Consider the following 25649-nt stretch of genomic DNA (forward strand, 5'->3'; position numbering starts at 1 on the left):
AACAGATCGTTTGGCTATTCCGATAGCCTCTCCCTCTGCCTAGTCGACCCCGGGAGCTTTGGGTAATAAGGTAGAAGAGCCATCTCTGTCATAAATCATGGAGGCCATCAAGTCCTGTCATGCCTCCCTCGCCATGCAAATAGGGACCCTCCGCATAGACTTTGCTATGCTAAAAGATGATGTACATAAAAGTCCGGCACTGAGCAACTAAGGCAGAACAATGCATTAGTGCAATGGAGGATGATCTCAACCCCAAGTCCCAGGAGGCTAAACTGGGGGACATAGAAGACAGACTCCACTGAAATAACCTCTGGTTCCTGGGTTTCCCAGAAGGCTAGGAGGGAAAACATCCTGAAGAATTCTTACTTGGCTAAAGCAAACCTTTGGAGAAGAGTTTCTCTTATCTGTTCACTATTAAACTAGCCCAACAGGTGTCGCTGAGGGCCCCTCCACGCATGTTTTCTATACTTCAGGGATAAAGAAACCATCCTACACTGTGGTAGAAAAATGGCCAAACTACTTAACCACCACATTACCATCTTCCCAGATCTCTCTGCTGCAACACAAACAACATGCAGCATTCCAGAGTGCAAAACAACACTTATGTGATCGTAGTCTGCCGTATAGTATGCTGTACTCCACAAGGCTTCAAGTGGTGCACAAGGGCAAAGCCCAATTCTTCACCTCACCTAAAGAAGTCAACAGATATCTGGAGTCGCTGGGAAGCACCTAATATCCAACAGGTCTACTTTTTCTTTATAGCAAGTGGGAGAACTGAAGCCTCCTTAATAGGGATGAGCTTCGACTTGAACATCGGCTGTTCGCCCGTTCGGCGAATTCCCGCAGTGCATTGCTGGCTCATGATTGGCCAAGCATGCACTGTGACCCCGCATGCTTGGCCAATCACAGTGCCAGCAGCGAGGAGAGCCATGATTGGCCACAGGCAGGATGCCTGTGGCCAATCATAGCTCAGGCTGTGTAGTACACGCCCCACACTATATAAGGCCGCCAGCGCGGCGGCCTAGTGTAGTGTGTTGGCGTCTGAAGCAGTTAGTGGGTGTTCTGTGTACCTTCAACACAGTACACACCGATCGTTATCGGCCGATTTTCGATCTTGCTCTTCTGTAGTGGTTGTTGTCTGTGTGCCCTGACCGCAGTATACACCGCTATATTCACATCACCTATATAGCTAGTGATCTATCTTTTATAATAGAGCTTGCAGTCAGTAGTGTTAGGAGCTTGTGCGTGCTGTCTGCGTGCTCTGTACCCAGTACACACCGCTATATCCACCTACATAGCTCTTCTCTATTTGAGCCCACTTGCCATCTGCAGGAGTTATTGGATGTTGTGTGTGCCTCCAGCACAGCACAGTATACATCTGTATATACCCCTTTATCTCTGGTGTTCTATAATAAAGGCATCTGCAGGAGTTAGTGGGTTTTTTGTGCCTCCAGCACAATATACACCTGTATCTACCCTTTATTGCTGTTCTCTAATAGAGGCATCTGCAGGGCTTAGTGGGTGTTGTGTGACTCAATTACAGTATACCCCTTTATCTCTGGTGTTCTATAATAAAGGCCTCTGCAGGAGTTAGTGGGTGTTGTGTGACTCCAGCACAATATACACCTGTATCTACCGTTTATTGCTGTTCTCTAATAGAGCCATCTGCAGGGCTTAGTGGGTGTTGTGTGACTCCATTACACTGCTGTTTTACCCAACTCCCTTCAGGCCATTACCATGTCTGGAAGGCCAGCAAGGAGAGGCAGACAGGCGCGAGCCGATAAAAGAGGGCAAGCAGGCTCTGTGTCTAGAGACAACAGTGCTGGTCGTGGACGGGGTGCATTGTCATCAGCACGTGGCCATGGGACACGCTTGTCCTTTTCGGCAGCTGGACATGTTGAACTGCAACATGCCAATGACTTGGTAGAGTGGATGACCAAGCCCTCTTCATCCTCCTCATGCTCTCTCACCCAGTCTCAAGGTACTAGCAAAGCAGCTGCCAACGCATCGTCTTCCCTCCTCTCAATGTCATCATCAGTGACTCCTTCCCTAGACCCACCACATCCTCCTGAGGAGTCTCCTGAACTCTTTGAGCACAGTGTTGGGTACATGCTCCAGGAGGATGCCCAGTGTTTTGTGGGCTCTGATGATGACACTCAGCTAGAGGAAGGCAGTAGCGTGAGTGCAGAGAGAGGGGATGCTCAAGAAGGACAGCAATCTGGCAGTCATGTTCCACAAGCTGCAGCATACTGCCAGGTTTTCTACAGCGATGAAGAGGGAGGAGATGATGAGGGCACTGACTCCATGTGGGTGCCTGGTAGGAGAGAGGAGGAGGAGGAGGAGGCAGGACATGTCCAACGAGGCAGGATGACCTCTGGGGGCCAGCTTAGGGGCAGCACACCAACTGAATCACACCGCAGAGCTCCGCCTGTGCCAAGTTCTTTGGTGTGGGCCTTTTTTGAGACGAGTGCATCAGATCGCACCGCTGCTATTTGCAACATATGTCTCAAGCGTATCTCGCGTGGCCAAAACATCAGCCGCTCGGGCACCACATGCTTGACCAGACATATGTTGACCTGCCATGCAGCTCGTTGGCAAGCGTACCTCAAAGATCCACACCAAAGAACAAAGCGGACCTCTCCTTGCTCCTCATCAGCTGGCATCTCCAACCCCACTAGACCTTCAGTCCTCTCTGAAACCTGCTCTGAGAGGAATGAAGGTGTAGAATTAGGTGTGTCACAGCCAAGTGCTTCCAGGAACTCTGCTAGCGGTACACCCACGTCTGATTATAGCAGGCAAATGTCCCTGCCCCAGCTGCTGGACCGGCGAAAGAAGTTCACTCCCAGCCTTCCACATGCCCAGCAGTTGAATGCTAGCTTGGCAAAATTGCCTTTTCAGTTGGTAGACTCGGCCCCTTTCCGTGAGTTTGTACAATGTGCGGTTCCTCAGTGGCAGGTCCCCAAATGCCACTTTATCTCACGGAAGGCGATTCCGGCTCTCTACCGGCATGTGGAAGGCAATGTCCTTGCCTCGCTGGACAGGGCGGTCAGCGGTAAGGTGCATATTACCGCTGACTCATGGTCCAGCAGGCATGGACAGGGACGTTACCTGTCTTTCACGGCCCATTGGGTCACTCTTCTGGCAGCTGGGAAGGATGCAGGACAAGGTGCAGTAGTGTTGGAGGTTGTTCCGCCACCACGCCTCCAAAATGCTACTATTGGTTGTGACACACCTCTCTCCTCCACCCCCTCCTCTTCTTCTTCTTCCATGGCCTCTTCCAGTGCCCTGTCCTCAGAACCAGCGGTGCTCCGTAGGCGTTCCAGGGGCTACGCAAGTACGCAGGCAAAACAATGCCATGCCGTACTTGCGCTGGTTTGTTTGGGGGGACAGGAGCCACACTGGGGCGGATGTTTTGTCAAATCTGCAGGGGCAGGCCGAGAGGTGGTTGACGCCACGCCAGCTTAAGCCAGGAATGGTGGTTTGTGACAATGGCACCAACCTCCTCTCCGCCCTCCGACAGGGACAACTGACCCATGTGCCCTGTGTAGCTCACGTCCTTAACCTGGTGGTGCAGCGGTTCTTGGGCAGGTACCCCGGCTTACAGGATGTACTGAAGCAGGCCAGGAAAGTCTGTGTGCATTTCCGCCGATCATTTAATGCCTGTGCTCGGCTGGCTAAGCTCCAAAAGGAGTTGAACCTGCCCAAGAACCGCCTTATATGTGACATGCCCACCAGGTGGAACTCAACGTTGGCCATGCTGCAACGGCTGCACACGCAGCAGAGAGCCATCAATGAGTACCTGTGCGACTACGGCACCAGGACAGGGTCAGGGGAGCTCGGTTTTTTCTCACCATGCCAGTGGGGCATGATCAGGGATGCATGCACTGTCCTGTCACCGTTTGAGGAGGCCACAAGGATGGTGAGCAGTGACAGTGCATGCATCAGTGACACTGTACCTCTTGTCCACCTCTTGGAGCATACGCTGCGTGGAATAATGGACAGGGCACTTGAGGCAGAACAGAGGCAGGAAGAGGAGGACTTTCTTGCCTCTCAAGGCCCCCTTTATCCAGACAGTGTTCCTGCTGTGCCACCCATCACACAGGAAGAGGATGAGGAGGAGGAAGAGGAGGAGGAGGATGATTGTGTCAGCATGGAGGTGGAGGCTGGCACTCAGCAGCAGCAGCAGCAGCAGTCTTGTAGGGATGATTTACAGTCCCAAGAAACACGTGGACTTGTACGTGGCTGGGAGGAGGTAGCTGCGGATCATGTTGCCCTTAGTGACCCAGAGGACTCTGGACCGAATGCCTCGGCTAACCTACGCTGCATGGCCTCCCTGATCCTGCAAAGCCTGCAGAAGGATCCTTGTATTCTTTGGATCAAGGAGAGGGACCATTACTGGCTGGCCACGCTCCTTGATCCACGGTACAAGGGTAAGGTTGCCGACCTTATCTTGCCATCGCAGAGGGAGCAGAGGATGAGACATCTCCGGGAGGCCTTGCAGAAAGGTCTGTGCAACGCGTTCCCAGAGACTGGGAGGTTACAAACTCCTGGTCCTGGACAATGTGTTGCTGAGGCATCGGTCAGAAGGAGCGGTGGAGAAGGTGACCGTCTGACTGATGCTTTCAGACAATTTTTAGGCCACAGCCCCAAGGTATGATCGGTTCCAGCAACCATCGCCAGCGTCTGATTTACATGGTGCAGGAATACCTAGGGGCAAGGTCAGACTTGGACACCTTTCCCACCGAAAATCCTCTGGCTTACTGGGTCTTGAGGATGGATCACTGGCCAGAGCTTGCACAGTATGTAATTGAGCTACTGGCCTGCCCTGCATCCAGCGTTCTTTCGGAACGCACCTTCAGTGCTGCTGGTGGCTTTGTTACCTATCACAGGGTGCGCCTGTCCACCGAATCAGTTGATCGACTGACCTTCATCAAGATGAATCAGTCTTGGATCACCCACAGCTACCAAGCACCTGAAGCTGATGTAACCGAATAACTTTTTTTTGAAATATCACATCCCTTTAAGACTGCCTATGCTGATGCTGAGTGACTGTCCTGTTATGTTGATTGTCTATCCTCTTCCTCCTCCGCTGATATGTTGGAAGAACATTTCTGGTTCTGGCTGATGCCATCAGCCCAATTTTTCTGCCCCTGTTTAACAGGGGCGTTTAATTACAATTTTTGATGCAATGCTTTACAGCAGGGCTAATTCCTGCAATAAAACTAGAGTATATGGTAGAGGTGGAATGTGAGTCAAGATCATATAGTCTTTTTGGATCTGGAGATCAACAAAGATTTGGGTAACTTTAGGTTGGTTAACCATTTTAAACCTACTGATTGTAACGCTTATATTCCCCTGGGGAGTTGTCATCACCAATCTTGGTTGTGCAACATCCCCAGAGGACAATTCATTAGGTTACATCGTAATTGTACGAGGAGTGAGGATTATATATCTCAATCCGATGTGTTGATCTCCAGATTTGAACAAAAGGGATATGATAGGTCGGTCTTGAAGGCAGAATTTGAAAAGGTCAAACAGATTGATAGGACTACTTTAGTCTCCAGTCAACCTAGGGAGACTAATAATAGTGAGCACAATTTTAGAATGATTTTAGATTACAATGTTCAACACAAAAAATTCGAAAAGATAGTGTCTAAACATTGGTCCATTTTAAAGCAGGACAAAATTTTGGGACCCGTACTACCTACTCGTCCACAGTTTATTTATAAAAAAGCTCCCTCTCTGAGGGACCGTCTTGCTCCCAGCGTTCTTAACCCCCCTATTCCATCAGAGAACCGATTGTTCGCCTTTTTGGGGGGGGTTTACGCTTGTGGGCGGTGCAAGCCGTGTAAGCATTCTAAAGTCAACATTAAGAAACGGAAGAAGTTTCTGGCATCTGCAACTAATAGGGAATACGATATTCGGCAATTGATTACATGTGACACGATCGGAGTGGTTTACATGTTAGAGTGCGAATGTGGGTTACAATATATAGGACGCATTTCTAGACCTTTACATGTGCGTTTAGCAGAACATGTAGATAATATTAAAAAAGGTCTGAAAACCCACAATGTGTCCCGACACTTTAAACAATTCCATCAGCAAAACCCTAAAGGCCTAAAGTTTTGGGGGATTGAGAGGGTCACAAAACATTGGAGGGGAGGTAATTTCATATGCCAGTTAAGTCGTAGGGAATCTTACTGGATACATGAGACCAATGTATTAACGCCTGGTGGATTGAATGTCGATTTTGATATTAACTGTTTTATTACTGATCGATGATTTTATTGTTTACTTTTTATTGTATTTTTAGTACTATTTAATTTATTGGCTGCAGGTGATGTCACGTTGATATATGTGTATTATACACATTTTAATATTCTTAATTGTTTTTGAATATTAAGTTCGAAACACATCTTTATTTGCATTCTGTAGGAGGTGGACTTTTGTAAACTCAAGTTTGAAGAAAAAAAGTTCATGCTTTGCAATTTAAAAATGTGTTTAATAATGGGGTTCTTTTGTATTGGTACCCATTAAGCAGTTTTTATTTATTTGATTACATTATATACATAAGGAGAAGGGATTCATTGTGGTAACGGCAATGTTTGCGAATATTGATATGATTCCTTTTTTAAATTCCGCTCGTTGTTGTGCTCATTTGCATAGTTCGGATAGGCATGATGGGATGAGCCGTTAACATGGTAACGTTTGTTTAAATTCACAAGGGCTGCCCCGAGGTCTTTGCCTGTTATCGTGTAGATTCATACTACACGACAGGATTTGTTGTTACCATGGTAACTTTCGTAAACATGGAGAGGTTGTCCGTCACGTCGTGCTCACCGTAAGCTTACTATAGGAACCCCTTATTGTCTATTCATATATCGGGTGTCACATAGTTTCCGTGTCCGCTGATGAAGTCCCGCCCATAGGGAGGTAACGTATGGACGGAGATAACGTGACGTCACCCGCGGTCATTGATCATTTTAAAGATCGTATGAAGCTTCGTTATTGTAAGTGTGTTTTTTATGTATAGTCATCATTAAAACGTTTTTCTATGGAGAGCACTATGGCCTGTCTTTCTATCCACATGGTCTGAGGAATTGTGAATACTGCTATATACCGATCCAGTGTGGGTATTCCACGAACGTGTCAGTTCATTTGACTCTGAATGGGAGAAAGCTGTGTTTTCGTTTGTGAATCGGTCGGATATTGTCGGAGAGGAGTACAGCGATTGGACGAGTTGATATTTAAGTGCATACGACCCTCTGTAATTTAAAGGGTCCATATGATGAGGTGAGCAGCCAATTTTACCATTGGTGGTGGTCTCCCCCTTGGCACCAAGTCACTTTATGCATGAACTGACTGTATACCACTGAAGATTCCTCACGTGGACTTTTTGACTCAAAAGCTATTTTTGGACTTTTTATTAATTTTAATATGTTAGTAATCATTTTATTTTAGTTAGAGCGCTGTACCATCTGTTTGATATATGGGAGAGGTTGCAGTGTCGTGGCACCAGCACCAGTGCCATCAGCCCAATTTTTCTGCCCCTGTTTAACAGGGACATGTAATTACAATTCTTGATATAATATTTCACAGGAGGGCCCCTTCCTGTGCCCACCCAGACTAACTGTGAGGACTTATAGTGTTGTGGCACCAGCACCACAACCACCAAAGGTCAATTTTTCTACCACTGTTCAACAATGGCATGTAATTACAATTCTTGATATAATCGTTCACAGCAGGGCGCTCCAGCGCCCAGCAAGAGTCACTTTGAGGGCTTACAATGTTGTGGCAAAACCAACACCTTGTTCCGCCATTTCTGCAGAGCATATAGGGCAGGCCCCTACTTTCAAACATCCAACTTACAAACATCTCCTACTTGCAAACAGAAGGAGACAACAGCAAGTGAGATGAAAAAAGATGGACGACAAAACAAATTATACAGGGGTGATAACCCTTCCCTATGTTTTCCAAAAAGCTTAAAAATAGTTTTTTTGACTGGAGCTACACTTTAAAAATGTACCAGTTGAAAATGACAAACAGATTCAACTTAACACAACAAACCTACACAGTCCCTGTCTTGTTTGCACCGCCTGTATACTGCTGTTCTGAGTATATAGGGCCTGGGGGCCACACGCATTTCCTTTTTTTTAATATGGGTACAGGGTTCCCCTTGATATGCGTACAAGACCCAAAGGGGCTGGTAATGGGCAGGGAGGGCTACCCATGCCAGTTTTCTCAATGGTTTTCAACCATATTGCAGGAACCAGATATAACATTAAAACCGCAAGCAGTTTTCAATGATGTTATTTCTGTTTAATGTCATTTTGTGCAGGGACTGTTCTAAACACGGGAAACACGTGGCACTTCACAGGCATACTACAGACACCCCCAGGCACCATATTTCAAGGAATATTTCACTTTTTTTTTCACTTTAATCATCATTAAAATCAGTGCTCCCGCCAAAACGACCATTTTTAAAAACATTTTAGGCATTGACCCATGTCCCCTGGGGCAGGAGCCAGGTCCACAAACCCTTTTTAGGACAGTATCTTGCATATTAGCCGTTAAAATTAGCACTTTTAATTTCGAACGTTCGAGTCCCATAGACGTCAATGGGGTTCTAAAGTTCGTTCGAATTTGGGGTCCGTTCGAAAGTTCTGTTGCGAACCGAACAGGGGGGTGTTCGGCTCATCCCTACTCCTTAATATCATGGCATACCTAATATTTGGTCATCCATGTTTACGTATGGATGGTTGCAGCCTCCTATACAGTCTTATGTTGCTTGGTTGACCGAATTGGCTATGTGCTTTACTGTGGTTCACTGATTGTTCTGGCTACTTATCATATTACCACCCTTTTCTTCACTTCCAGCTGGACGAAGAATTCCCCACTAGGGTGTTAACATTGTACTGATGTTTGGAGAAACAGCCTGTAGTATGTTTGGAACTGTAGGCAGGGAGGGGGGTTTGGGGACAAGATCCTCAGTTGTGGACCATTTCAAAGTTTTTTTTTATTGTTTATTATGTTTTTTATTTTCTTTATCTATAAAGTTGATGCATTTCACTTTGTACAGAAAGTATATGGTTGTTGTCACTTTCTCCAGATGTTACAGAACTGGAGGTTGCAATTTGTAGTCTCCAGGAACCCTTCGCCATCACACCTTAGCAGTCAGTATTATATTATGGTTTCCCCCTCTCATGGCATCATGCACACAAACCCTTTGTTTACTCTCATGGAATGGGATGGGCCTTAATTATAAAGGTTAAAAACGGTCACTGTTTAATTATATACAAAAAACGTAAACCTCACCTTTACAAAATTATGGCCCTTAAATGGGCATTTATAGGTCACGCTTTTCATTCCATGTACCGTACTTCAATTATGCTAGTGGGGTCTCTGTGTTGGTGTCCAAATCCCTATCTTGTACTCCTTAAACTATTGTTACAGACCCATTTGAGAGGTTTGTTGTGTTGGTCCTCCTCAAACAATTCACCCTATACATTTGTGGCAGTATATGTCCCACCACCATTTACTTTAGCTGTCTGCAAGGTAGTCATGGAGAAGGTGCTCCAAGCGGTGAAGGGTCCCATTATTTTAGCCAGAGATTTAAAACACAGTGCCCTCTCCTGACCTGGATAGATTACATGTCAAATCCAAATACCATTCCCACTAGAGGCTTGTATGACAAAATATGGCTTGGTGGAGGCCTAGAGATGGAAAAACCCAGATGCTCATTGCTTATTCTTCTTATTCTTGTTATTTGTCTACATATAATACTCTCTTGACTAGATTATTTGTTTTCTGTCCGGGGATATCTTGCCTAGGGTGGTGGCGGTACAGTATCTTCCGAGGTCAATTTTGGATCGCTCCCCTCTGCTTTTGACTCTAGCTGTGGGTCAATAGTGTGGGTATAACCTATGGTTGTTGAGTCCATTGTGGTTAAAGGAAGAGTGCTTCGAAAGATCCTCTGCCACTGGCGCTATTGGTAATTTTTGGAATGACAACAGAGATGATGTCCCACTAGGTGTTACCTGGGATGCTTTTAAAACTACCCTCTAAAGTTCTACCTCAGAGGTCATTAAAAAACTTAGAGCTGATAATTAATGGAAAATTCAAGAATGTAAACAGGCTGCCACAGACGCTGAGGTAGAATATGTTAGAAACCCATCCTCTTCTAATTTTAGGGTGTGGAGAGACTGTCAACTGAAGCTGGTATTGGTTGAAAAAAAAACACCCAGAAAATTATTTCATCATTACCAAATGAATCTTTGAATATTGAGATAAGAACAGTAAACTGCTAGTTTATTTAGCTCATTCTCAATATGCTCCTGACACTATTCCTCACATATATAATGACCACCAACTCCTGTGTACTTCTTCAGATAACATAACAAATGCATTAAAAAATAAAAATAAATATGCTAAAATACAGTCCAGCATTATCAGTGCTCAAAATCCATTTAACAAAAGTCCATGGTAGAAGCAGTCCAAATCTTCAAAGGACTTAATCATATGTGAAAAATAAATAAATGTTCATCGATGCATTTGCATACGATCTGTATCTTATATTTCGCTTGTCACCACACCTTGTGAATTAACACCCCTATGGTCATGAACTCACCAGATGAATGGTGATAGTAAGCCTGTATGATGATCCATTCACGGAGCAGCAAACAGGTCCTACCATCTATGCGTCACTCGTGACAAGGAAACAAATATACATAGCCTAATTCTGTAAAACCCAAAAATATTCAATTTCAGCTGCACTTACAAGAAAAAATATTTCAAAACAATTGTTACAATATAAGCAGCCCTGCATGACTGAATAATTGGCATTCAAATTGTGAGAGCGCTGAAAGCTGAAAATTGGTCTGGGCAGGAAGGGTGTGTAAGTGCCCTGTATTGAAGTGGTTAAGGACCTATATTTCTAATCTTCTCTCTGGTGGCTCATCTGAGAACCAAAATGTGCTGACTTCGTGCAAGTTACCTCTTAATCTTCTAGGCTGAATTAACATATTCAAAATTATATAACTACCCACATTTATTTATGTACTATAGCATGCCCCAATTTATATCCCCAAAAATACTATATACAGAAATAATTGGGATACTCATCTCATTTCTCTTGGGATCTATTATCTCCCTTGAGATGCTATATTTGCCCATTATGGATGGGGGGTTGAGAGGGGCCTATCCTGACTGCTGGATCCAGTCTGTGGAGGGGTTTTGTCCTCTGGATCTGACTAATACCTCTAACACGCAGTTACTAGGTGCCTGAACTCCCGTTTATCCTCTAACCCTCTATTGAAGGACTGTGTCTTTTGTCTTTCTTTGGTGTTATCCCTAAATAAATCTTCAAAAAGGACTAAGTGTCGGATTGATCATCATTTGGGCTACTTTCTAATGGGACCCCCCTAAGACGAAGAGGCGAGAAGGTGAGGTAATGGTAAGCCCGAATAAAACCAGCAGCTCCTTCGGGGGTTAGTCCTCTCTCTCTACATCTACATCTAAAATTCATTCATGAAACGTTTTTCATTTAACTAGCAAAACAAAAAATGTATTGATAAAAAAAAAAAAAAAAAAAAAAAAAAAAATCGCCATTGTTGGAATTACTCCATTATTAAAACATTTTATAGCAACATCTAAAAAATGTATTTCTGCTGTCTAACAAAATAGAGGAAAGTGAAAAACCTGAATGATTCAGTTTTGTCTCTAAAAGTTAGGTCTATGAGGAGCTTTATTTTTTTATATTAAATTTTTTCAGATATTTCGACATATAAAAGCAACAGTAAAGGCGGTCAGACAAAATGTTTGAACGCCACAGCTACCTTTCATATTACTATTACATATACAAAAAAAAATCCCCTATAGACCAAAGCAGACTTCACTTACCACAAAAACCTCTTTTGGATTACCATATTATTGTCTTATCAAATGTGGATACTAACTACAAAAACTACAAAAATCTACGAAGAAATCACCAAAAAGAGCTACAAAAAGATACTAAAAAGATCTCTCCATTCCCTTCATCCGAATATACATTTTATAGATACATCAGCTCGTTCTTGTAGTACACCATGTGCAGTACATGCAATCGGAAATAAAGTTATTGCACAGGAATGCGGCCATCAAGTCCTTCTTTCTATTTGAATTCCTGTTTGCAGGAAGGACCGCACCCATCATGTGGGATAGAGGTTTAAAGCAGCAGGGTAAGGGTTCAGCCCTTAAGCGGTGCACAAATCTTAATGTAGCCACCACATCTAAGGACTGATAAGCTGCAATATATAAAAATTGTGTTTTGGGGTTTAACTATGCATCTTTAAGCCATGGCCAATGTTCAGTACAATGTAGCCAAACCCACTGCATACCCTGTGCCTATAAGGTGCCCCTCATGTTTAAGTTCTAAAGTTAGGGGATGTGTTAAAATAGATTCAAAATACATGCAAACTAATACAGTATTTGGCATATACCTGATCATTGGTGACTGGAATGGCAACAAAGTAGTTTGGACGAGGTCTTCTTTTACAATATGAATTTTGCTGGTTTTCTGGTGATGTCTGGTCTCTCTCTACCGCCTCTTTGGTTTTCATTTTTGAATCCCTTATCTCCATCTGCTCCACTGAATCACATATAGCGTTATGTTCAGGAGCTAACTTTTTCTTTTCAGAAATGTGGATATTGGTTTGGAATCCTGCAGAGATAACATCTGTTTGTTGCAGGTTTTCTGCTGCTTGGTGGGTTTCTGAGTCACATTTTTCTTGTGCCTTTGATGGTATAAATTGATTGCCTTTACATGAGTTGTCCAGATCCTCTTGATAGTCCTTCTCCGTGTTCTCAGGAGCATCATCTCTCTTCTGAACTGCTGTCAGTGTAGAAGCATTAGCTTTTTGTTTGCGATATGCACATTTATCTCTTCCAAAATATCTTTTCCTTTTCCACAATTTTTTTCCCCGGTTTCTTTTATAACTTAACTCAGCATTGACTAAAATAGAATAAAAAAAAAAAAAAAAAAAAAATGCAACTATAAACAAAAGAATGTCAATCAAAAATAATGATATTTTAAAGCACATAAGAAATCACAGGGACTTATTTTGTATATTTTTTATGCTTTCCAAAGGAATCCTAAAATTTAATAAATATTTTTATTTCACATTAGAAGGCATTATTTTCCTATAATAATAAGCTTACACTTATTGCTTTTATCCAGCTGCAAATCTACTGTCTTCTTCCCCACAGCCCTTAATAAACAGGACACTTTAATTTCTATTTTCTGTTGACAATTTGGTCCCCATCTTCTGGTACAATTATTTTTATTGTTGCACTCAAAAGTAATAGTGTAGCAAGTTACCCACACAGGGATTACACAATGAGAAACAAGTCATACAAACATGATTAAAGTCCCATCCCCACCCCCCCGTTTGGTCAGTCAAACCCCCCCCATCGTTAGGTTGATCGCGAACAAATCCCCCCCCCCCCCCTCGTCGCTTGCCCACTCTTTACACCAATTAGAGACTCGGGCTCTAATAACGTGCTAAAAAAGTGGCGGCCGCGACTGCATTTTAGCATTATAGAATTTCCACTAGGCGACCACACTGTGGGGGCCGTGGGTCCACACAAGCCCAGGGCTATACCATAGGAAACCTGAAAGGTGGACTGGTGTGGATTAGGGAGGAGGACTTACGTGGGCGATGGCCACAAAAATTATAAAATACCCAGGTTGGTCGAATGCAGGGAGAGCATACGACCACCAAGGTGCCCATACTTTAGAAATTAATTATGGGAGTCCTGTAAGAGGCTGGACATCTTTTCATTGATCATCAAGGTTGTCAGGTTGCTCTTCACCACTGCAAATGGCACCGAAGATGACTGCTAGGCCTTGGCAGTGGCACATTTAGCAGCAATAATAAGTTGCACACTTCTGTTGATTGTAGAATAGGCCCTGAATCATAAAATACAATAGTGCCAATTTTGCATCCTTACAGATAGGTATGTGAAATAAAGATAGAGTGTAAAAGTTCAAAAGACCCAGGACCAGAACCCTGTATAAACCTGGGCATGACCACATCACCATATTGGCCAATACTCCTGAGTCCTGAAGCACCGATCACTGTAAGATGGGTTCAAACCTGTGATTGTGTAAATGGAATTGCCATTTTATTTTTTTATCAAACATTTATGATTAACTATATATGTTGGATGTATATTCTGTTAGAAGTCATATTGTGGTACAGCTGTTGTATTCAAATGTAAATTTAAACCCCCTGCTGTAAAGATATATATATATTGCATTAGCTGCCCTAGCCAGTTAGAGCAATTCTGAATCCAACACCATGTTGTGCCGCTCTCTCTGCCTGTAGCCAACTACATGCTTGTATAAAAATAAAAACAAATACATCAACATGTTTCAATCCAGCTTCAAAATGTTACTGAAACCCATGAACTGGGGCCCAATACCACCTCAAAATGACCTTGTAGGTTGGCCGTTTTTAGCGTGGGCATATTGAAGGAACATTTTGCTATGGAGGACCAGGCCTTGCTCTAATCTCCAGGGTCAATAGACATGTAGAAGTTCAGAAGGCCCAATCCCAGCTAGTCTTATAAGAATCAGACCAGGGAAGGCCAATAGCATTCAGAGAAGAGTAAATCAAGGAGATATCTTCCGACACTCCCCACTATGTTTGAAAGCTGTGGACTGAAAGGGGGTAGGCAGGAGTTGCGACTCAGGGAGGTCATCCAAAAGGTGAAGTTGTATATAGCGGAAAAACTGTAGGTGGTGCCTTGTGAGTCTCTTGAATGGAGGGCTATTGTCAGGGCTGGGCTCAGCCCTTCCTTCTCTGAGCTAATTGCCAGCTCCTATCTTTCCACAGTTACTCAGCTGTTGATGATATCCTGCTTGTCAGTCCTGCCTACTTAAGCGGTCTTGTCCAGAGGAGCTCTGCCTTCACCTTGGTCAACATCACAGAGACTATCCTGCGATCCTGTTCAAGACTTGATTTGCCGACATCCCTTCTGGCTCCAGATCCTGTTTGCTTTTCCACTACATTGATCCCGGACTTCTGGCTTGGCTGAGTATCCATTCCAGTTACCTATACTTTTGCCATGTTTTGATTAATAATAAAAAGTCAAAAAACAAAACTTAAACAAGTGTGATTTAACTGTACCTCTGTCTCGGCCTGATTTCATGGTTTCTGACAGTAGGTGAAGGCCATGAATTCAGAAAATGCATTCAATCCACTTGTTGGTAAAAAAAAGTATCACACGGTTTACCTGGAATGTCCCACTGTGGCAGCCCCGGTACGACCTATGTTGGAGGCTGACCCTGCTGCTGCTCCAGTCTCTGTGCAGGCACCCGCCTCGAGTATTACCTCTATAAAAAAAAAAAGGAGGTATGTCTGCTTCTGCTCCGCTTCCCCAACGATGGGGGCAATCCAGTCCAATGAATATTCAATGAACTCCTGCGCTTAAATGGGATTTGTGAGGAATGCTCTTATTTAGTGGATGCCGCAAGCACTTTCATGAGACACCAGCTCATGTATATAGACAAAAGAAAAAATGGTGGTGCTGCGCTTCCAAAAAAAATGGGACCTTACGCGAAAATGTTATAGAGCTAATTATTCAGATGGAAATATGTCAGATGGTATATATTCAAACTAGTATGGTAAAGTAGTAAGGGAAAACTCTTATCCTAATGTAGAAATTCTTCTATCAATAGTGCCTGCAACAGTGTGTACACAATAATAACTGTCACAATCCCAAGTGCAACTTATATCTCTATGATATAAAAATAGTGCTAAGTGCAAAACCACATACAGTGGTCGAACTATAAATCAGACTTCTATGACAGAAAGTGCTGAGTGCATCATAGCAAAACCAAAGTGACTGAAATATAAACAGTTACTGGCTACATAAGCACAAACTAGTGACAATAATAAAGTGGAAAAAATGCAAAACTACAGTGCAAAAAATGCAAGCAAGCAAAAATAAAGTGCAAAAAATGCAAGCAAATTGCATAGTGTAACACAAAATATTAATAAAAAACAAATAATCGAGCTATAGAACAAAACTCCATAAACAGAAAGTGCTGAGTGCAAAAAATTGGACTATATCCAGCTGTTAATGACGTGAACACAGTCCCGTGATGATGTCACATAAATATCTAAAGTGATTCTGTGCTGGGAAATGTCTCAGAGGTTCTTCCTCCACATAGGTGATTCCACGCATAAGTGTGCACACTGAGTAATTACCTTCCCGCTATATAGAATATAGCGTATATGCAGCCTCCTCTTGGATATACCAGGAGTCCCAGGAAAGGGGGTGGAAGGGGGGGCCTCAGGGGGTCACTCTCAGAACTCCGTCACAGTATACTCCAGCAAGATGTTCCAATATAGCTCAGAGAATAAGTATAAGAGCAACCATAGTGTAGTATGTTTTTAAAAAAATCACTACTTTATTAAAAGGTTAAAATTACTCACAAACGAAATGGGGTAAATAGGCAGCATTAGCAGCAAAACTTGGTTATCTACGGGCCGTATTAGTATATTAGTCTCCATAACGTGTGTAGTCTGACCACAGACTGGAAGAGGGGAAAGAAAATTAATTCTATAGGAGGAAATTGACCAAACAATTTTTGTTATAATAATAAATGTTAATTACACTACTTGTATAGTAAAATCATTCAAATTACAATCAAATAGAATATCAATTTTTTTTTAATATATATAAAAGAATATATATAAAAATTGTTTATAAAAAAGGGGAAAAAATAAAAAAACTTTAAACATTTTTTTTTTCTTATAATTTTAATTTCTTATTGCTTCTTGTACATAGGATCTATATCATGGATCTCGGAAGTGACGTTTGCATTACAATAAAAAACATAAAAAAAATATATATATACATATTCCAAGGAAGAGAGCCAATTAAAATATTATCTTATCTTATTCAAGATCTCTGGAGGGGGGGGGGGGGGGGGAAATTATCTAATTAGGGGGAGGACATTTTTTTATTTTATTTTTATTTTTTTTAAATCACTGATAAAGCAGTTCAGATCAAATTCTATATTTAACCCTTTGGGGTAAAATGTATCCAGAGAAAATATCCACTTGGATTCGATCTGACTCAATGTTCTCACCTTATGCCCACCTCTCCAGTGCTTGACATAAGGTACAATCCCCCAAATTTTAAGATCACGGGGTCCTTTTTATGGTGTATCGCGAAATGTTTTGAAACACTGTGCTTGTCAAAACCCTTAATGATGTTCTGCACGTGTTCCTTTATTCTAACCCTCAATGGTCTTTTTGTGCGGCCTACATATTGTAGGCCGCAACTACATTCAAGCACATACACGGCTCCTTGTGTGTTACAGCAAATAAAGTCCTCAACCTCATAAGTATTGCCTGTGCTAGTGGCTGTGAACTGGAAGATCTTCTCCAGCTTACTGGTTCTTGTGCAAGCGAAACAGCGCTTGCAAGGGTAAAAACCCTTACCCGAAAAGAAAGTATAATTCTTTTTAGGTGGATCTGGGATGCTCTTAACTAGTCTATCCCTCAAAGTGGGAGCACGTCTATATATGAATTTTGGTATCTTGGGTAAAACATTCTGTAGGTCTTTGTCATTTAATAAAATGTGCCAGTGTTTAATGATTTTTTCTACGCTCTTATATTGGACATTATAGTCCAAAATAATGGCTCCTTCATTAAAACGTTTGCTTGTTACTTCTTGTCTGGTCTTATCTTTTACCAAATCTTGACGATTCATGTCTTCTACTTCCAATATTTTATTCTCAATAAAAGCCTTTTCGTAGCCTTTGTCCTGGAATCTTTGACCCATCAGTCTGGCTTGTTCTCGGAATTCCTCCTGCTTACTGCAGTTCCTCTGCAGTCTCATGAGCTGACCCTTTGGAATATTGTAAATCCAGTTCTGATGATGGCAGCTGGTCACCGAGAGATAACTGTTCCTGTCTACATTCTTAAAAAAAGTTATTGTATGAAGTTTCCCCTCTTCTTGTGAGATCCCCAAGTCCAGGAAGGTGACCTGTGTTTCACTGGAGTCCCATGTGAGCACTATATTCAAGTTATTCTTATTGAGTTTCTCTTGAAATTCATCGAGACTGCTCTTGCTGCCTTTCCAGAGAACTATAATGTCATCTATATATCGTTTGTATATGACCAATTTGACTGGTGGGTTGGAAAACACCATCTTATCCTCCCATTGAGATATGAATAGACCCACTACACTAGGGGCAAACTTGGCACCCATAGCGACGCCTGTAGTCTGATGGTAAAAGTTTTTGTTATACCAGAAATAGTTGTTCTTTAGACAGAAGTCCAAACATTTAACCAGGTATTTTCTTTGAGCACAGATCAAGTTAGAATGTTTTCTAAGACCCCATTTGACTGCTTCACAAGCCTCATAGTGAGGGATGATAGTATACAATGAGGCTACATCAGCTGTAGCTAAAATATATGGACCTTCATTTGAGCATTCTTCCAGAATTTGTAGAATGTGTTTGGTATCTCTCAGATAAGCTTTAGTATTTTTCACCACCGGTTGGAGAAAATTATCGATATACGCCCCCATTCTTGAGGTAAGCAAATCGATACTGTTCACAATCGGTCTTGGCGGGGGATGGTTCTTGTCTTTGTGAAGTTTAGGTAGATAGTAAATGACTGGGGTCCTCACCGACTCTGGTATCAAAAATGGAGCTTCCTTTTTATTTAGTATAGATTCTTTTGAGACCTAGGTGAACAACTAGTTCCAGCTCCTTCCTACCTCTAAACACCGGATTGTTCGGTAGTTTGTAGGTGTTAGTGTCACTTAATAGATTTACCAAATTTTCATTATATTGAGATTTTGACAAGATCACAATTCCACCACCCTTGTTTGCTGGGCGAACCACTATGTCCTTCCATTAATTTAGCCGTTTTGTTCCACATCTTATGTAATTTAACCCCTTCCCGCCGAGCGTACGCAGACGTGCGTACTCGGCTTCCGGGGGGTATACCGGGATGATGCCCGCACCTGCAGGCATCATCCCGGTACCGTTTTTTTCATCAGGCGATTGGCTATCCAGCCATAACAACCAAAGCGGCTAAAAGCCGCTCGGCTGTTATGCCGGAGGAGCGGGAGGGGACGTCCCACCCTCCCGCCGCCTCCTGCCGCTGTTAACGGTGCTCCCGCTCGATCGGGAGAACCGATTCAAATTCTGCTGCCTTCGGCTGCTGGGCAGGGACTGGAATGCAGCTGTAATCGGCTTCGTTCCCGTCTCCTCATCGTAAACACGGAAGCGACGTCATGACGTCACTTCCAGTTTACTCGGCTGCCAATGGCGCCGGTTTTAAAAAAATATCCGGTATTCAGAATCGCCGTTTTCGGCGATCTGAATACATTGAAGTGTAAAGGAGGGGTGGGGGGTCTTTTAGACCCCCGATCCCTCCATAAAGAGTACCTGTCACCACTTATTACTGTCACAAGGGATGTTTACATTCCTTGTGACAGCAATAAAAGTGATCAATTTTTTTTTTTAAAACAATTTAGTCATTTTAAAATAAATAAAAAAATAAAAAAAAATTTTAAAGCGCCCGCCGTCCCCGCGAGCTCGCGAAGCAAAGAAAACGCATACGGAAGTCGCGCCCGCGTATGTAAACGGTGTTCAAATCACACATGTGAGGTATCGCCGCGATCGTCAGAGCGAGAGCAATAATTCTAGCACTAGACCTCCTCTGTAACGCTAACCTGGTAACCGTAAAAAATTTTTAAAGCGTCGCCTATTGAGATTTTTAGGTACCGTACTTTGTCGTCAATCCACAAGTGCGCGCAATTATAAAGTGTGACATGTTTGGTATCTATTTACTCGGTGTAACATTATCTTTCATATTACGCAAAAAAATTGGGCTAATTTTACTGTTTTTTTTTTTTTATTCATGAAAGTGTCCCTTTTCCCAAAAAGTTGCGTTTAAAACACCGCTGCGCAAATACCGTGTGACATAAAATATTGCAACAATCGCCGTTTTATTCTCTAGAGTCTCTGCTAAAAAAATATATATAATGTTTGGGGGTTCCAAGTAATTTTCTAGCAAAAAATTTGGATTTTAACTTGTAAACACCAAATTCCAAAAATAGGCGTAGTCATAAAAGGGTTAACTCCCGTTTCTTCTTTATGTCCAGTGTCTTTAAATCTTCTGTTACAACTTTTTTTAAAACATCTATAAATTTATTATTATTATTCTGAGGGTTAAAAACTGATTTGTTTCTCAAAGTGCTATGTGCGATTTCATTGGTTGTTGTTGCGTGAATATTCATAGGGTTGTTTAGATATTTTTTAATATTCAGGCCTCTTATGTATTTTTGAATATTTACGTATGTCTCGAATTTATCCAAATTCTTCTTAGGGGCAAATTTTAGGCCTTTATCTAACACAGCTATTTCTTCTGCCGATAACGGAGTACCGCTTAAATTAAAAACACCTTCTCCTTTTAGTCTCGTTTTCGCTTGTTTTCTCTTTCCTCCTCTTCCACCTCTCTTCTTCTTGGACTTCTTTCTCTCTCCTTTTGGTCTCTCTGAGCTTTATTAGCGTAGGGGTCCGGATAGTACGCTTGATAATAATTGTCATCCCTTTCTCCATCTTGGTAATCCCTGAGCGGAGCATACTGGTTATATGTAGGGACCAGATACTAATCGTGTGGTCTATGGTACGTACGAGATGGACCCCACTCATCCCTCTCTCTGTAGTTATGTTCATAGTGGGGTGCAACATTCCTACCATATGGAGGGTAGTGGGGTGTTCTTGGTTGTTCGTACGATGGATGATGTGGGTTTCCCCCATAAGGAGTTTGTTCTATTGTTTTTCTTCCAATGTGTTTTTTTCCAGCCTTTTTTAGGTGTGTGTGAGTTATAGAACGATCTTCTTTCTTGGTGGTGAGGTGTAGATTGTTTGGGGGGGATGTTGCCCCTCATTCGACCTATGTGTCAGCCCCGGTACGACCTATGTTGGAGGCTGACCCTACTGCTGCTCCAGTCTCTGTGTAGGCACCCGCCTCGAGTATTACCTCTATAAAAAAAAAAAAAAAAAAAAAAAGGAGGTATGTCTGCTTCTGCCCCGCTTCCCCAACGATGGGGGCAATCCAGTCCAATGTAGAGTGTTTCTCAACCAGGTTGAGATATACTTTGAGATGCCCCAGGCATTTCCCACAGATAGAAACAAATTAGATTTAGTGATATCTTTGCTTTCTGAGAGAGCCTTGGTCTGGCCAAACCCTCTATTGGAGACAAAAAAAAAAAACCCCAAAAACCCCCCCCCCCCCCAAAAAAAAAAAAAAACACCTGTTGTCTTGAGCTACCCTGAGTTTGTGGCGTCATTTTAAAAGGGTATTTGATGTTCCTGCAAGCTCCGCTTCTGCTGCCAAGTGCCTCATTCTCGTACATCGAACAGAGTACGAGAACTGTTGCCGACTACGCCATTGAATTACGTACTCTGGCAACAGTGGTTGCGTGGAATAACGAGGTCCCCATGGCTGCTTTTTCTCATGGTCTCTTGGATACCATCAAGCATAGAGGAAGAGATAACAGCCCAAGATATACCCACTGAGCTGGAGAAGTTCCTGTACTTTTGTCTCCAAGATTTACAGTCCCACCCATGTCTCCCTCACCTCCAATGCCTCCTGGTACCGAGTCGGTCAGTGAAGGTGAACCCTTGCACTTAGGTTTCACGTGTCTCTCTGCGGATGAGAGAAAATTTAGGAGGAGGGAGAGATTGTGCCTTTGTGGCCAGGCAGGTCACTTTTTGAAGTCTTGTCCTACCCATCCAGGGAACGCTTAGACTTTGAGGTCCTGTCATGGACAGACCTTAGGTGGCGTTGTTTCATCCCCAGTGATCCAGAAGGATAAGCCCCTGGGTTCGGTCACCATTTCTTGGGCTGAGTCATTTGTCGAGCTACAGGCTCTAAATCGACTGAGGCTGCAGGCCTATTCATTGATACTGTCTTTGTTTTGTTTTTGTTTTTTTGTTTTTTTCTGTCTTTGTATCGAAGCACTCGATTCTGCTGCAGCTGCGTGACACTCCACTTGCCATTGAGGCTCTTTACATGAGACCTCTACAGCCTGCCCATGCTATTCATGAGAAGAAGGTTCCGTTTTCCAGGGGCTCTTCACAATGAGACAATCCAATTCCAAGTTATTTTCTCACCTAAGTTTCCGCTGGTTATTGGTTATCCTTGGTTACAGAGGCACAACCCCTCCTCTTTTGATTGTCTCCATACTGGGTCACGACAATGCAGTGAGACATGCTTCCAGAAGGTAGCCAAGGTCCTGTGCACCTCTTCATTCTCCTCCCTGCCAGAGGAGTACTGCGATTTTAGTGATGTCTTTAACAAAGGTCAAGCCAGTAGTTTGCCTCCACACCAGCCATATGATTGCGCAATTGACCATGACCCTTTGTCGGTCTTGAAGGATAAGGCCATGGAGGAGTATGTTGCAGACGCACTCTTAAGGTTTCATCCACAAATCCTCATCTCTTGCTGGTGCTAGTTTCTTCTTTGTGAAGAAGAAGAGTGATGAACTGAAACCTTGTATTGATTATAGGGGTTTCAGTTGTTTCACGATTAAGAATGCCTATCCGATTCCGTTGATTACGGAATTATTTGACTGCCTCAAGGGAGCACCAGTTTTCACAAATCTTGATTTGTGAAAAGGGACATACAATATCCTGAGGATTAAGGAGGGGGACGAGTGGAAAACTGCATTTAGTACCAGAACAGGTCATTACGAGTACCTCGTAATGCCTTTTCACCTTTGTAACGCACCCCGCAGTTTTCCAGGAATTTATTAAAAATGCCCTCTGAGATTTGTTGCAGTTATATGTGGTGGTTCATCTCGATGATATCCTTATATTTTCCAAGTCCCTGGAGAGCCAACACACAGATGTCTATCGTGTGCTTCAGAACAGGGCCGCTGTTAGAAATCATGGGGCCCCATACAGCCTACCTGACGGGGCCCCATTGACCCCGCCCACAACCCATCCTGGCTCCGCCCATAACCCCACCCCTGCCTCCACGCTGTCAGGGCAGGAGGCAGGAGCTGGAACATTTAACATTTACAGCGCCCCACCAATCATAACTGCATCTGAATGGGAGAGATGTCAGTGTTTTGACATCTGTGCCCATTCAGTTTGTGTCTTCATACGGAGCTTTCAATCAGGTCTGCATGAAAAAGGACCTAATTGCAAAGCTTGGGTGAAAGGTTATGAAAGGAGAGTGGTTTGGGGGTGGTAAAAATGCAGCTTGGCTATGTATTTTTACTGTCCCTTCCCCCATCACATGTGTAAAAGTAGCATCTCACTATGTGCTCATGGTCATTATCATTATGATGATCAGAGCACAGCAGGTGCTGTATGGCTCTGTCAGTGTAACATGACTGTGTGATGCTGACTTTGTTATGGCTGTGCTGAGTTATAGTCTGTAACACACAGTACAGTCATATATCAGGAAAGTCAGCACCACACAGTCATGTTACACTGACAGAGTCATACAGCACCTACTGTGCCCTGATCATCATAATGATAATAACCATGAGCACACAGAGTCTAGGGACTGCACATGCTACAATAGTGTGACCTGTCAGTGTGTGTGTGTGTGTGCAGGGGACTGCTTGCCTGTGCACCACTGCCATTGTCCAGATTACTCCTGCTGCTCTGTCTGTCTCAGCCGTCCCAGTGATAAGTCCCTCAAGCTGCAGCACTTACTGGATGAAGGGAGCCGTATAACAGTAATATCCATCCGCCGGAGAAGCATACAGTGAGCAGGAAGAACTTTAGTTTGTGCAGGTATACTGAGAACAGCATGCGGCACAGCATTGTATCCCTGCACCCGAAAATAGAAAAAAAGTCCCTCTTCTGCTTTCACCTCCTGGGCCCCTCTGGTAACCTGATGGGGCCCAGGAAATGAATATATATTCCTTATATATGTTAGTAATCAAGTGGGTGCAGGTTAATATAGTTATTTCGTTTTTTTTTTTTTGTTTTTTTTTTTTTAAGCTAGAAGTTAAAAGCTGCTCGGGCCCCCCCTGCTGGCCGGGCCCGGTACAACAGGGCTGGTTGTACTGCCCTATCAGCGGCCCTGCTTCAGAAACTAAGAGAGAGAAATCTATTGTAAACTGGAGAAGTGCAAGTTCCATCGTGAACAGGTTAAATTCCTGGGTTATGCAATTTCCACTGCTGGTTTTTCGATGGACCCAAAAAAAAATTTCTGAAGTCCTACAGTGGCCCCGACCCATGGGTTTACATCCTCGACAGCGTTTTCTGGGCTTTGCCAACTATTATCAGAAGTTTATTTGTAACTTATCTCTGGTCAAGCCCCTGATATGACCAGAAAAAACGGTAACCAACAGAGTTGGTCTCCGGAGTCCATTAAGACTTTTGAGAGCCTCAAGGCTGCCTTTGTTTCTGCTCCTGTGTTGGCCCATCCTGATCCTATGTTACCTTTTATCCTTGAGGTTGACGCTTCTGAGACTGGTGTTGGTGTCCTTCTGTCTCAACGTCCTACCTCCGAGAGTGATATGCATCCTTGTGGCTACTTTTCCTAGACATCAGGGATTTATTTACGAAAAGGCAAATCCACTTTGCACTGCAAGTGCACTTGGAAGTGCAGTCGCTCTAAATCTAAGGGGTAGATCTGAAATAAGTGGAAGCTCTGCTGATTTTATCATCTAATCATGTGCAAGCTAAAATCCTGTTTTTTATTTTTCCTTGCATGTCCCCCTCGGATCTTCAGCGACTTTACTTCCAATTTACTTTCAGTGCAAAGTGGATTTTCCTTTAGTAAATAACCCCCATTGTCACCTGCAGAGTTCAATTACGAGATTGGTGACAGAACTGTTGGCAATCATTTTATCCCTGAAAGAATGGAGACATCTCCTCAAAAAAGGTACCATTGTGCCGGTTCTCATTCTTACTGACCATAAGAATGTCACATTCTTGTCTAAGGCTAAACGCCTCTCTCCCAGAAGGGCGCAATTGGCTATTTTCTTGTCAAGTTTTAATTACATTGTCTCATTCTCATTCGGTACTAAGAATGTAAGGGCCGGCACCTTGTCACGACAATTTTCCTCCACTTCCAAGTTGGAGTTGGTTCCGGTGATTCCTCCTGATCGTATTCTGGTTCGCACCAGTCACTTCTCCTTTGGGTGATAAAATTCTTGCTGCTCAGGTCCATGCTCCTCCTGAGAAACCTTGTGCCCGCTGAATTGTCCCAGAGAGTCTCCGTACTGCCGTGCTTCAGACTTACCTTTCTCCCAAGGCTTCTGGCCACCCTGGGAAGAATCAACTCTTTCAGGCCATTTCCCAACAATTCTGGTTTGTCATTGTATTCTACTTAATGTCCCACTTCTAAGGAACTGGCTTCCATTTTTGCTCACTTACATGGGCTACCCAAGGTGATTGTCTCTGACAGGGGTAGTCAGTTTTTTGTCCCGGTTCTGGTGAGCCTTTTGTGCACAATTGAGAATTCAGCTTGCTTTCTCTTCTGCGTATCACCTGCAGTCTAATGGGGCCCCAGAACAAGCCAATCAGTCCTTGGAGAAATTCCTACATTGTATATTTCTGACTATCATAACAACTGGTCAGACCTCTTACAGTGGGCAGAGTTTGCTCA

The sequence above is a fragment of the Lithobates pipiens genome, unplaced genomic scaffold (assembly GCF_037356315.1).
Source record: "Lithobates pipiens isolate NorthernLeopardFrog02 unplaced genomic scaffold, aLitPip1_a1.2 Scaffold_19, whole genome shotgun sequence".
NCBI classification, from domain to species: Eukaryota; Metazoa; Chordata; class Amphibia; order Anura; family Ranidae; genus Lithobates; species Lithobates pipiens.